Consider the following 15,684-nt stretch of genomic DNA (forward strand, 5'->3'; position numbering starts at 1 on the left):
TACAGAACATTTCCATAACTGCAGAAAGTTGCATTGGTTAAAGCTCTCTTCTAATTATCTGACTCATCTGTTTAGAATACCAATTGAATAACACTTTCTCAAGGAACGATTATCTATTGTAAATAGTTTTGATTATAAGCATAATTAAGGAAATGGGATTTCCAAACGGACTTTAGAAATTCAATTATATTACATTTTCAGGGATGCCCATTCTCTGCAAAATTTAAAGTGATATTGTAAGGGGATTTGAATGATAAGATATGGAGTTGTATCAAATAATCTCTAATATTCTTATCACTCATATGATTCTATTGGATTTAAAACAAACTTTCTAACTCATCTACTAAATATGAAAAAAATCAAATAAAAAGGAAAATTCAATTTTAACAAAATAAACTTAACTTACCAAAAGAAAATATTTTAAAATTTCAAATTTAGAAACATCATCTTTTTCCACAGTTTCTTATCCTTTACTCAAAAACAATTTCAGTTAATGATTATATGATATGCAGCATTACTAAATATTTGAATACCATGTAGCTGAAGGTAAAATAATTGAAGATAAATCTTAACTATTAATACACAACAAGCAGAATAACCAATTAACAAATAAAGTCTTAACATATTTATTTTTTACATCTAAAAGGCCAAATTTGGGTAGAAGGGACAGCTATACATATACATTTACATCAGCCTCTAATGAGCTCTGTCACAGCTTAAACATTATACAGTAATAAATGAAACCTTAGGAAACACTCAATTTATTAAGGGATTTTACATTTTACCATGACTCATATATCTCCCTAGACGATATAATTAACAAAAGTGCTGTAAAGAATTTAAGAAAACATCAAGCAAAAGATGGGGGCGGCGATTCTTAAATTCAGTGAAATATAATAGGAACAATAATTGAAAAGAATTTGCTCAATGGAACAGTGAATTACCTAAGTGATAAATGCTTAAATGTTACTAGGCTTGTTACAAACTTTGTCTTTAGGTAGATATGCGAGACAAGGAACCTGACAAATGCTACTACTTTTAAAGGCTTCTTTAAAAACAACGTACACACACACAGAGTACAGCCAATTGCTGATGGTAAGGATGTCTACCTTTATTCTTAACTTAACATGCAGAATGAGTTGGGAAGAGTCCTGCTAGAAATCTGGTTTAGATTCAATGCTTACACTCATCAAACTAATGGATCATATACTCTAGGCGTTATGTAACACACTAGAGATAAAGGGGTTATCAAAAATGATTGAATATTCATTTTTAGAAAGATTGAAGAATATACTCCCAAAACACTAATACCAGAATATCTAGAAATCTGTCCTAAAAAATGAATAATCCTCATGGGGAAAAATGAGACATGCTAAAAATTAGACTAATAAGGAGAAATTTGTAATATGCATTTCCTGAGGGCTTCTGTCCATCTTTGTAACTGGAATCTTGGATTTTATAATTCCGCTGTTGAAAACAACTGGAAAATTGAAGAATACACATGCAACAAATGTTTTCAGATATTTGACAGTTGGTGACACAGGACTATGATCTGTGAGAGAAGGAACACGTTTGCTCGTCCCTGACACAGGGCAGTGGTCAGGCACACGGAGAACACAATAGGTATATTGAGTTGAAGATGCAAAATTAGATGAGGCAGGGCTGAGGTGCCTGGAATATGTGGAGCTGAGTACTGGAATGGAGAGACTTAAGCAGACAAAGTGGTTAAGATGTTGGCAGAAGTCTGTTTGAGACTGAATAATTCCTAAACTGCACATGTTAAGGCAAGACTCCATAAGAGCAGATCAAGAACAACTACCAGGGAAAGAGAAACTACCAGAGATCTTTATGATGAGACTACTAGTTCACAAATGGTTGGGATATGTTCAAATTCCTCACAAATAGTGAGGAAACTCAGTGAATATTTATGGCCATTCGACGGAGAAGGTAGAAGAGAGAGGAAATTGCCTCAGAGGAAAGGATCCATTAAACTCCAAGCTAACAGAACTCAACATTAGCTCTCAAAAATATTAAGCAGATTTGCAAGTAAATAAACTGCCTGCCAAACAAAACTCAATACTGTTTAAAAAACAATTAAAAAATTCTGACAACTGAAGAATGTCTGCAATGTTCAGCATCCAAAGAAATATTTATTTTCACATTGAAGAAGAAAAATGTTATCCATCAGCATGAGAAAAATAAATCATCAGTATTTTTCTCTGATAATACTAAAAAACAATACTAATACAATGAGAACTTTAAAACAGTTATAAATATTTGCAGGAATTTAAAGGCAAACGTGGATACTAAAGAGAGAAATAGAAATTATAATAGAGAACAAATTGAGTTACTAAAGCTGAATGTAATATTGGAAATTAATATTTCAATGTTCATTTGTTAAAAGCAGATAAGACGCTGCAGGAAAAAAATAGTGAATTTGAACACTAGACAATAGAAACTATCCACATCTAAGTACCAAAAGACAAAAAAAAAAGAAATTTAAACATTTAAAAATGTGAAAGACCTATAGAAAATACATCACATACAGAAAAAAAAAATAAGAAGAATGAACACAAATTTTATGAAAAAACTAATGTGAGCCAGAAGAAAATTAAGTAACCTTTTTAAAACATTGGAAAAAATATCAAACTATAATTCTGTATTAGGCAAAAATGTAATTTAAAAACTGAAATATATATACGATTTCCTGATCTGTTTCTGGTAATGATGAAGCAAGCTTTGTTAGGACAAACCACCTCACATTTAAAAACTAATATCTTAGGGAAAAAAACTGAAAGTAGAGGAGAGAAACCAAAGTTAGGTAGATTCTGAAAGATATTAGGAATGGGTGATTTCCCCATTTTTCAACTTCTATTTTGAGGGAAGGCCCCAATCTGCACCATTCAAATAAAAATCTTAAACGTAACCTACAGTATTTCTGATGTAAAGAACAAGAAGACAGAGTTTGGGACAACCTCAGCCATACAAAAATTAAGGATGAATTCTGGAAAGGAGTCAGTCAGGGAAAGTTAGACCCATACTCAGTGTTCACTGACCCTGAACCATGTAAGTATGGGGCAGAGTCCAGTATCCAAGACAAGGCTAAAAATATGAACTGACATTTGTTTTGCACACCATGAGACAAAATTTGCAGTTTGAGTCAAACTATGTTAATCTCCTGCTAAAATAAGAAAAAGAAAATATAAAATCAACACTCTTAAGAAGAATATAACAGAATTCAGGCATCTTCACAGCAAAATTCACATTGTCCAAGATAGAATCCAAAATTCCTTGACACACAAATGTACAAGAAAATTAGAGCAAACTTTGAAGTGGTAATAGATACTGGTTTGTGGATCTTCTATTTTCTTTTCAGTTTTAGGACAGTTCTGTGTACCTTGGGTTGTGGCTTTATTAGCTTTCTGGCCTCCCCTACCCACTCCGTCCCTGCATCTAAATCTGTTTTCATATGTGGAGCTCTCAGGTGGGGGAAAGTTTTCTGCTCTCCTTAGTGATAGCACAAATCCTCTTTGTATCACTGCAAGATCTTGAGCCAAAGAACTGAACATAATAGTCAAAACAATAAAACTTCTACAAGAAAATATGGAAAAGTAGTTTTACCTAAAACATACATAAAAAAAATTTAAATTTCAGTAATAAAAGAACAATCCAAATTAAAATGGCAAAAGTACACTTTACAAAGAAGATATGTGAATGACCAACAAGTACATAGAAAAGTGTTCATTGTCACTAGTCATCAGGTAAATAAAAACTAAAATCACAATGAGATATCATTTTACACTAATTTCCATTTCTAAATTAATAACAAATTAAATAAATAAAATTAATTTAAAAATTTTTTAAATGTCCACATCAAATACTGGCAAGGATGTGGAAAAAATGAAACTCTCATACCTAGCTATTAGTAATGGAAAATGATATAATAAGTTTTGAAAGCTGGCAGTTTCTTATAAAGTGAAGCATACATTTGCCCTATGATCTAGTAATTCCAATCTTAGATCTATAACAAAGAGAAATTAATGCATATGTTCACAAATATACTTAATAGGAGTGTTCATACTAAACGTTTCATCAATAAGAGAATAGTTAATAAATTGTGATATATTTATGCAGTGGAATATCATTCAGCAATATAAACACATGGATGAATTTCAAAGTCACTAGGCTGAGTCAAAGAAGCCAGATTGAGAGTAAGTATTGTGTGATTCCACTTAAGAAATTCAGAAACAGGGAAAATAGGTCTAGGAGTAGAAACCAGAGTGGTAGTTGCTGGGAGTAGGAGGAGGATATTGTTTGAGGGGTACGGTAGGAGGAAAATTTCCTTACAGTTGGAGTGGCCTACGGTGTGGGGTTTATAGAGCAGTAGGGAATTTTCTTTGGTGTTGAAAATATTCTATATCTTGATTTAGGTATTAGGAACAAAGGAAATACATTTTTCAAAACATATCAATTTCTACCATTTAGATCCATGTTTATCTGTATGTGAATTTTCCTCAATTCTTATACATGAAGTTATAGAGAAAGAAGACATAGGGAAAATTTATGAGAGATGGAATGTACTACCTTATATTAGATTTACTCCCAATGAAGTTGTACTGAACATTATTTAAGAGTGATGGGATCTCAGCTCAGGAGACACTGCATTTGAGACACTCATTATAGTAATACATATAGTAACACAGTAATTGTTATGGGTTCACCATATGAAAGAACAAGGCAAATATATAACTCACTTAAAGATGAGCATTAATATTAAATCTTCTAGTTATAGATCATGTGACTTTGGGCAAATTACATCATTTATCTGAGATTGGTGTCCTCTGAATATGGGAATAGTAATATCTATCTCACAAAGTTAAATGATATGTTTCAAACACAGTATTTACTACTTATTTTTATTGGAACAATAAATCTAAATGAAAAGTTCTATGTGATGATAATAATGTCATTTACAGTTTTGCAACTGCTCCAGTTTCACTGGGATAAAGCTGATGTCAAAGTGTTTTCCACTGTTAACTTTAATCACTGACTCTGTGTGAGTGAGTACCTTTACGTCATGTAGGTCTCCACGGAACTGCATCATTTATGTTGTTTTGTTCATTTGCTTGAATTGTCCCTCACATCTTCTCACTAGGGAACATGTAGGGTGTTTTGCATAATTAGCAGGCACAAAAAGGCAATTTTTAAAAATCTTTCATACGATTTGAGCATAATCATCTGAATAAATTACATGCTACTTCCTCACAGAGCATCACAAAGAGAGAGGAGAAGTATAAATTCTCCCTACCCAAAGAAAAAGTAAGAGTAGTTTGGGAGAAGAAAATCCAGTTCTTCATTAAAGTTGAGTGACTAGGAATTGTTGTTGATTTAGGTTAGCACCTGGGTGTTGGTAATTTCCCATGATTCCTGGCTTCTGACCGTGGACACTCTTATGGTCATTGACAGTGGATTCTTTACACCATAAAAATTCATTATCTCCTTTGTTAACTGGGTTCCCTGGAGTGGTATGGGATTTTTAGGGCATTCAATCCCATGAGTTCACTAGATGTCATAGATTCATTGGATTTGTGAATGTTGGTAGTAGCATTTGGATATTGCAAGTGAAGAGGAAGTTAGAAATGTCTGAAAAAATCATCACTAATTTCATTTATTAAAAACTATTACAATTAGGATTTGTGGATAAAATACAGAATGCCCAGCTACATTTGAATTTCAGATAAGCAACAAATAATTTGTAGTATATGTCCTATGTAATATTTGATAAATATTCTTTTATATAAATATACCTAATGCAATATTTGGAAAATAATATTTTAAGATATTTATTATGCACATAATATTTTATAAACTGCAAATAATTTTAATATAAGGATATATATATCCCTATGTATCAAGATAAACTCCCATGCCTGAACATATAGATTTTTTAGTTGTTTGCTTATTTTCCCTACTGGTTGCTTACTACTCAGGTTGGTTTTTTCAGAATGGACATTACAAACTGATTGAGTAGACTGACAAATAAATAGAATGATTTTTACAAGTTATGGAGAAAGCCCTGAACCTCAAATAATTCCTAACTGATATCACCATGTCTTAAGATTGAAAAACTCAGTCGTCCCTTTGCATCCTTCTTGTATTTTGTCTCCTCTAATGGTTAGCCCTAAATGGAACTATTTAAAATGAATATATCAAGATGTTCAAAACTAATCAGAGACATCTTTTTCCAAATAAAAAGAAAGTGCTGGGTATTACTATATTTTTAAGATCCTGATAGCAATTCTTTTCAATAAATACCCAGAAATGGGATTGCTGAATCTTATGGGGAGTTGTTAATTAACAAGTCTAAAGTTTCAGTTATGCAAGATGAATAAGATCTAGAGATCTGCTGTACAACATTGTGCCTATAGTTAACAATACTCTATTGTACACTTAAAAATCTGTTAACAGGGTAGGGCTCATGTTAAGCATTCTTACCACAATCAGATAAAAATTGAAATAAAAAAAGAAGAGTGAGCGTGGGGAAAGAATCCAGACGTCTTGAACGGGAGAAGGAGATAATAACTGACAGTGAAAATGGAGATAAAAGACAATAAACACTAGAATAATTCTTAGCAAAGCACTGAAGACTTCAAAGTGGTGGGATTGGTACCGGAATTCTGAATTCCTTTGCTTAATCCGGTGTATCTCATATTCTACAGGAAAACCCATGATAACAGGCTTTGCAACACTCGGTTCTTATTTGTGAAAGAGGAAGGGACCTGAGAGCAGAGTGGGACTCAATGGAGAAACAGCAGACAACGTCAACTAGGAAAGAGGGGTAGCAGTGGCTCACCAATCTCCAGTAGAGCCTTCCTCGCCATCCCCGTTTCCTGGATGGACTGGCTAAATCAACACCCAAAATTAGCAGATCCTAGAATTCTGCCAACTGCCACAGGGTGGGACCAGATTCAGCTGCTGCAAACTGTAGGTTTGGACCTTGTGGTAGGCTTCCAGAAGTTTCTACTTGACAGCAGTGCAGGCTAAAGCTGAGCATTACATTACATTATAGTAATTTTATCTTGTATTTTAACGGACATTTTGAACTACAATCACTCCTCCAATTGGAAATCATGCTCACAGAGTTCCAGATTTTTGTTGAGGAGAAACTGAATGTGAGAGAAATAAAATACAAATGGATTAAGCTAAAGCAGCTTCACTATCTTTAATCAGAGCAGTTCCACTTTGTTTTCCTGACTTTCCATGTAAATTTTATGAAATGGAGAGAGCTGTACTTATCACTGAAAAATATGAAAATCACAGTGTTATACTCTATATGTACTTCATTGTACAACTTGAGAAATAAGTTGAAAATAATGTAAGATGTAATGAATGCTCAAATACTTATTTTAAATGGCTTATATACCTATCATATCCACAGTGGAGGAATTAATTTATGCATATAAATAAGCATTTAAAGGAATTAAAGAATACAAAATTAAATATTCAAAATCCCTGGGTATTGATATAAACCATATATTTTAGCAGGAATGGATCCAGATCTTATGCATCTTGAAGCTTATACTAATTTGAGGATTTTCTTTTCAGAAAAAGCAATAAAATTGTACATATAAGTTGAGGCATAAATGTGAATATTTATTTAGAATGGAAAAAGAATTTTAAAGATTCAGTTTTAAACAAACTAATACCCACAAACATCATAAAATTTATGAATATAATATTTTTATTAATGAAATTCCGTACACATCTCAGCATATCGGGAGACAGGAGTGTTCTTAGAAGCCATTCCTACACCAAAATACATAGCATTATTCAATGATAAATATCATGGATTTTGAATTGTATAAACATACCCAGTAAATATCAAATGACTCAATCTTCCCTTAGCTGGTCCCTACAAATGCCTGCAGACATGCCAGGGCATCCCGGCATTAGTTGAAGTGTGATGGAGCAAAAGTTGAAATGGAAAGAGAAAGTGAACTTAATGGATCAAGGTTAAAATATTTTACATTTGCAACTTTTACAAAGATATATCTCTTTGTGAGTTTGTTGCTAAGACCCCACCCAGGGCCTTGAAAGTACAAATGAAGGGCCTTAAATTATAAACTTAATTAGCTTTACATTATCTCTGCCTGTCTCTTTAAGAATATCAAAATTCCACAAGAATTCTCAGACAAAAATGGAAGTGTAGTAAAGAAAACTTATTATGCCATTGCGTACAGAACATAAAGTCTAATATTTCTATATTAATTCCTATATGGCTTTTTTAAATCAATGCATATGTTCCAAACATTGCTGAGTCTACCCAGAGTTTAATCTGTCACAATGGTACATGTGTTTCATTTGGATCTCTCTCCTTGGAAAGTAGAATATTCTATCATTTATTTTAGTTTTAAAATCAGATATGGGAATTATTTTTCTACTCCTTAGTATGAAGAAAAATCTCCATTCTGTCTACAAATATAATTTGTTTAGACGGCACTACATGAAAGCTATTAACAACTTCTCTGTTTCTTCCCAGAAGAGCTAACTGGATTAAATGGGCCAACAGAATCTAACACTGCTCACAGAATTCATTCTGATGGGAGTCACAAGGCGGCCTGAGCTGCAGGTTCCCCTCTTTTGGATCTTCCTCATCATCTACACAATCACAGTCGTGGGCAATCTGAGTATGATCATCTTGACCCAGGTGGATTCTCACCTACATAAACCTATGTGTTTTTTTATCAAACACCTGGCTTTCATTGATCTTGGTAATGCTACTGTCATTTGTCCCAAGATGCTGGTAAATTTTGTTGTGGAGCAAAATACCATTTCCTATTATGCATTTGCCACACAGTTGGCTTTCTTTCTTATGTTCATCATCAGTGAATTTTTCATCTTGTCACCGTGGCCTATGACCGTTTTCAGGCCATCTGTAACCCTTTGCTCTACCATGTTATCATGTCCCAGAGACTTTGTCATGTACTGGTAGGCATTCCATACCTCTATAGCACCTTTCAGGCTCTAATGTTCACTGTCAAGATTTTTACATTGACCTTCTGTGGCTCTAACGTCACCAGTTATTTCTATTGTGATGATGTTCCCTTGTTACTTACGCTCTACTCAAATGCACAAAAAATAGAATCATTGATCATACGATTTTCAGCGTTGAATTTGATCTCTTCCCTCCTGGTAGTCCTAGTGTCCTACATACTCATTCTGATAGCCATATTTCAAATGCATTCTGCAGAGGGCAGGAAAAAAGCTTTCTCCACATGTGCTTCTCATCTGATGGTGGTGGTTGTATTCTATGGGTCTCTACTGTTTAGGTACACGAAGCCCAAATCCACTCATTCCTTTGATACTGATAAAGTGGCCTCTGTGTTTTACACTTTAGTGATCCCCATGCTTAATCCCTTGATCTACAGTTTAAGGAACAAAAAGGTAAAAATGCCTTCCACAGAGTCTTTAAGAATCAATGCAAACTTTGTATCTAATATTCAATATGGAATGTTGTTCTAATAAACTATGATAAAGGCATACGTCACTTGATAATATTTTTCATGGATATAATTACATTCTTTTTGCCTCCAGAGCAAAACTAATTATAATGTGCAAATAGATTGGTCCCTTTATATTCAGGCAAATTAATTCTCATATTTTAGAAATCAATTAACTGTCACTCTGTCCCCAACATTCCTTATTTTTGACTCAATGTTTCCTTTAGTGATCCCACAGAACCTCTCATTTCTCCCAAAGGACACACTTATTAAGCTCTACATCAGTAAATTACGTTTGCTTCTGTCAGTACTTTTAAAGCACGTATCTTTTCAATCTTGTTTTCATTGTATTTTGTGAACCTAAAACAAAAAGGTAAACAAAGTGAGTCTCTTGTAGACAGCATATAGTTGGATCATGATTTTTTTAAATCCATTCTGCCAATCTCTGCCTTTGGAGAATTTAATTCATTTGCATTGAAAGTAATTACATTACAAGATCTCCTTGAGTTTGTGCCTGAACCCTAACTTGGGCATGTCTACAGTGAAGGTCCACAAGGCTGATAAAAGACTGATCATGGAATTGTAAGCTGAACAATTCCAGAGATCATATAGAGCAGGAAGACATTAGAGTTCCAAGAAGCCCGAGTAGAGCGTCATCGTTCAACACTTGGGCATCCAGTAGAGATCATAGAAGTAAAAGCTACCACAGACCCCTACTCATATAGTTTGAAAACAAGTCTGAAAAAGAGCAAACTGATCCTTGTTTAAAACATTTAACATTCTTTTAGGAAGACAGAAGAAAGCACTTATTAACATAAAATTTACGATATTCAGCATCCAGCCACAAACACTAAACATGTCTGAAAGCAAGCAAGAACATGTGCTGTCACCCAGGAGATGATTAAAGGAGATCCTTAAACGACAGTGATGATAGAATTATCAGCCAAAGACTTTAAAACAGATTATAAATATGTTCAATATACTGAATGATTTAAGAAAACACTAACATTTTGAGGAGACAGTAGAAAAATTAAAAAATAACCAGATGGGACTTGTAGAGATTAAAGTACAATGTTGAATATGAACAAATATTTATTGAATGAAAGTAACAGCAAAATATACACTGAAAAGGAAAGAACTACATTTAAACATATCACAGTAAAGACTACCCAAAATGACGCCAGAAAGAAAACAAAATACTGAAGGAAAACTGTGAAAATAGTCTCAGTGATCTGTAGAACAATAACAAGCTACACACTGTACATGTAAGTGTAGGTCCAAATAGAAAGAAGAGACTGTATGGGGCAGAAAAAACGTTGGAAGAAATGCTGGCCAGAATTTTTTCCAAATTAGTTAAAAAGAAACAAACTATAATTCCAGAAACAGAAAAAGCTAAAGTAATTCTAAGCAGAATAAGTAGAAAGGAAATTATGCCAACGTACACACATCACAATCAACTTTTTGAAAATCAATGACAAAGAGAAATCATTAAAAACTGGGCTAAAACATAGTTTATGAAGAGATGAAGAAAAGATTTATCATTGATTTATTGGCAGAAACAATACAAGTTATAAGGTGTTGTCTTATGTCCACCTATAGTTATATATCCAACAAAAATATCCTTGGTCAATGGATGTTGTATTATCAAATATTGCATAATCTTTTTCTAGAAAGTCATTCTTTTGTTTACTCACATGTTGTGTGTGTGTGTATAATATACCTAATATGTGCATGATATTGTGTAACTGAGATGCCCACAAAGACATATTTATGATTTCCAGTGTTTAGTGATATCACATAATTTATTTATTCAGTTAGACTCAGGCATGAAATAATTTTGGTTTTTCTTAATGGGACATTCTGAGAATAATTAACATTTAACCAAAGCATTCTCTCTCTGCTAATTATGTGCAATTTGTTTACCCTTGAAACAGATTAAAGTTTCCACAAAATGAGTCTCAAAGGGGTAGAGAAAAACTTATATCCATTCTGCAACAACTGATAAAGATTAAAACAACGGCAAACCCAAGTAGATTCTCTACTAAGGTGAGTAGGAAGGATCGGTCTTGGAAAATTTCTCAGGGCATATAGCTTAAACTGGATCATCACCAAAGATCTTGGAGGATATTATGCTCTGAAGAACAGGTTCTTCCTTTGCTATATACTATTCTGTCATCAAGAGGATTAATGTGTGGGACAGACCTGTGAGAGAGTCCCTGATACTCTGTGCTGTGCATTTAGATCTTAGTTTTCAAATACATTTACAGCTTCAGTCGTCTATTCTAACAAGGGTCATTGTCCATCCTTATTTACCTGGTGAATCTCCTGTCCCACTTTCCGTTTCCTGTCTGCTCAGGGTGACCTTAATGGAGAGGCCTCAGACCTCTGTCTTATGTTTATGAGAATATATTTTGAAGACAGAATGATTTTGTTTGAATCTGGACTCCACCACTTACTATCTGAGTGACTTTGGTTAAGTTATTTAACGCCTTGTGCCTCAGTTTCCTCAACTCTCAAATGGAGAGGGTAACACTATCTACTTCCTATAGTTATTGTGTGGATCATATGAGTTAACACATGTAAAGTGCTCAGAAAAGTGCCTGGTATATAATGAGTTCTCTATCGGTGCTTGACAGTCATTTGTACTCTTCCTGCTGGGCCTCTACATGAATCTCCATTAAGAGTTCATAAATCATCAGAATGGCCAAGTCCTTTTTATGCAGACGAGGGGTGTATGATTGGAAGATCATTAGAAGTGATTCAATAGGCAGAAATGACAGTTGTGGCAAATGTGGACAGGATATTAATAACAAAATTCTAAAGTGAACATATTATAGCGTTAGATTTTGTGTTGGGCAAACAAGCCGAACTTATAGTGAGAAGTATAGAAACATCTATTTAACGGTCAGAGGTTTCCTAATCACTACGTGATTCGTCACTCCAACAGTTTAGAAAGACTTTCTATTTATGTCTTGCTGCTTTTAAACAAGTTTGATGATAGTCAATTATTTAAGGTTTGTAGTTTAGGTGTAGATGTTTGTTTTACAAATTACTTGAAAATTTTAAAAAGCTGAAATATAATGGAGAGGTCTTTTGACACACTTAAGTTTTCTTTGGGTCAAAAGAAATAGATCATAGTAGCTGTGTCAAAACAACCACTCCAAAATGCCCTTTTATTTCATTTATTTTGTTTGTATATTTTTTTGCTCAGAAAGATTCACCCTGAGCCAACATCTGTTACCAATCTTCCACTTTTTTGCTTGAGGGAGATTGGCCTTGAGCTAACATCTATGTCAATCTTTCTCTATTTTGTGTGTGGGTCACTGCCACAGCATGGCTGATGAATGGTGTGGGCCCGTGCCCAGGATCCAAATCCAGGCCATTGAGGTGGAGCACATTGAAATTAACTACTATGCCACAGAGCTGGCTGCCTATCTTGCCCCTTTTAAAGCCTACTTTACCAAAGTTTCAATGAATGTGTGTTTTGTATCAGTCTCAGCCTATGGAAAGTGATGCTGTCAGCTAGGAATGCCTGGGGGTACTCAACTTGGCCTGTACTAGCTGTGGTGAGCCCCCAGAGACATTTCCCCCAACCAGATACAATATTGTGGCTAGACAACGTGTGCTAGACAATGTTGTGGCCCTCATGGTTCTTATGATTATAAGACATGCCTCAGCAATGACAATCAGGGAACCATGAACAAACAAGATTTATTACCCAGATCCTGGAGGGTGCACAGCATGCCTGAGGCCACACAGCGAGGTTGCGGGTAGAGAGAGAGAGAGTGTGAACATAGGGTTCTGTCTTTATTAGGGTTGAGGGTGGGAGCCGAGGGTTTTGCACTGGGTTTACTTTTTATTAGTGAATTTAAAACATAAGAGCAGGAATTAATGCATGGGAAGGGAAGAGCAGGGCCATGCAAGCAGTCAGTTATCTAGGTCACCCAGTGATTTCTAAAAGGGGAAGTTCATGAGTGGAGCAGCCTGCCTCTTTATCTAATAGTGTAGCTGGCAATGTGTTTATTAGAGATGAATATCTTTGAAATGGATGCCGTGGCAATCAGAAGCTTAATATCAGGCACTTACATTATATTCAAAAAAGCTAATTTTCAGGCACTTACACTACAATGTGAGTCCAGGTATGTGTAGCTTTGGCCTGATGGGAAGAGGAGTCTCTATTTATAACTTGAGACAAAATGTCTCTATATCTCATATATCATTATATGTATGTTTTAAATTCTCTTAGAAGATAGCATCCTAAATATAATAATTATTGATTTGATACCTTGCATAGGTCACTAAGATGAACTATATGGAGAAACAGAATCATACTGCAGTGACCAAGGTGACTGATTATTCTCATGGGGATCACTGACAACCCTGGGCTGCAGGCACCTCTCTTTGGAGTCTTCCTCGTCATATGCTTGGTCACAGTGATGGGTAATCTGGCCATGGTTATCTTGACCCATTTGGACTCCAAGCTACATACCCCCATGTACTTCTTCACAAAAATACAATTTCCTACAATTGGTGTGCCACCTAGCAGACATTCTTTGAGATTTTCATCATCGCTGAACTGTTTATTCTATCAGCGATGGCCTATGATCGCTATGTAGCCATCTGCAAACCTCTTCTCTATGTGGTCATCCTGGCAGAGAAAGCATGTTGGGGGCTGGTACTGACTCCTTATCTCTACAGCACGTTGTTGTCACTATTTCTCACCATTAAGTTATTTAACTTGTCCTTCTGTGGCTCTAACATCATCAATTATTTTTACTGTGACAGCCTCCCTCTGATATCCATGCTTTGTTGTGACACACATGAATTAGAATTGATCATTTTGGTCTTTTCGGGCTGTAATTTTCTCTCTTCCCTCTTGATTGTTCTCGTACCTTATATATTTATTCTTGCTGCCATTTTCAGAATGAACTCAACTGAGAGTAGGCACAAAGCCTTCACCACCTGTAGCTCCCATCTGACAGTGGTGGTTTTGTTCTATGGAACTTTATTGTTTACTTACCTGCAACCCAAATCCAGCCATACTTTTGATATTGATAAAATGGCCCTATGCTGAATCCATTGATTTACAGCCTAAGGAACAAGGAAGTAAAAGATGCTCTGAAGACAAATTTAACTAATCTATGCAAAAATTCCCTTTTAATTTAATCTTAATATTCAATTGCAAAGCTGGGCTCAAAAATCTTTGTTTAATCCTTTTTCAGACCCTTTATGGCATCAAAAAGTGGGAGTATTTTACTATATTTTTTTCCTCTTTTTCTAGATAAAACATTTCCTCTTATATCTCAATGTACTCTTTTCAACTGGAGTAGAATAAATAAATATAGCGGCCAGGTAATATAAGTCCCAAGTGATTTTCAAAGTCATATTGGTACCTATTTTATTTAGAAATAAGGCAAATCATACTAAATTTTTGGTGGATAGACTTGCTGAGGTAAAAAAGTCTTAAATACTCACAATAGAGCAAAATTAACCAGAAAATTAGTAATATATATTTTATAGCAGTCACTGCATGTTAAAGATAAATAAGATGGAACCATGAAGACCATGTAGACTCCATAGGAGACAAAATAAGTAAATGTGTGATTATAACATTACGTGAAAATACTGATCCAAGAATCTAGGCTAAATAGAAAATGAATTGTGCCACCTCAAAATGAGATAAACAATCAGAGTGAATTAATATTTTATATCTCAAGGATAGAGTGGGCATTGGGAAAATTTTTGATTAGGAACCATGAGAAAAATATTGGCTAATTGTGGGTCCCCCTTGACAGATCTCCACACTATAGCTAATTTCAGTTTATGATAGGCTCTTGATAAACAAGCTGACTTTGGATTGGCGAAGTCAAAATAAACGAGTTATCTGGTCACCTACTGGAATGATATCAATATTTTGAAAAATCTATAGCAGTGATAAATATTAAAGATAAGTGATACACTCAAGGGTTAATTGCATTTTCTTTCATGTCTATTTGACTCCTTCATGAGCTTTTATACACAGTGACAATATTTTGCATGGATTCTGGGCTAACACAATGCTTCATTCAGGTTGTATAATCATTCGGCAAATGCACAGATTCCTTACATCTTATTATTCTCCTGATTTGAATAGGCATTTTTTAGATTTTTAAAAATATATACACTACCCCAATCATACTTGTTT

The 15,684-nt window shown here is 34.5% G+C and overlaps 2 pseudogenes; both read left to right on the forward strand.

Moving 5' to 3' along the window:
- Window positions 1–8,557: 8,557 nt before the first annotated feature.
- LOC131395379 (olfactory receptor 8K5-like) lies at window positions 8,558–9,497 on the forward strand (annotated as a pseudogene).
- A 4,306-nt stretch (window positions 9,498–13,803) lies between these two features.
- Window positions 13,804–14,666, forward strand: LOC131395380 (olfactory receptor 8K1-like; annotated as a pseudogene).
- The last annotated feature ends 1,018 nt before the right edge of the window (window positions 14,667–15,684 follow it).

Source organism: Diceros bicornis, chromosome 31, assembly GCF_020826845.1.
Source record: "Diceros bicornis minor isolate mBicDic1 chromosome 31, mDicBic1.mat.cur, whole genome shotgun sequence".
Classification (NCBI taxonomy): domain Eukaryota; kingdom Metazoa; phylum Chordata; class Mammalia; order Perissodactyla; family Rhinocerotidae; genus Diceros; species Diceros bicornis.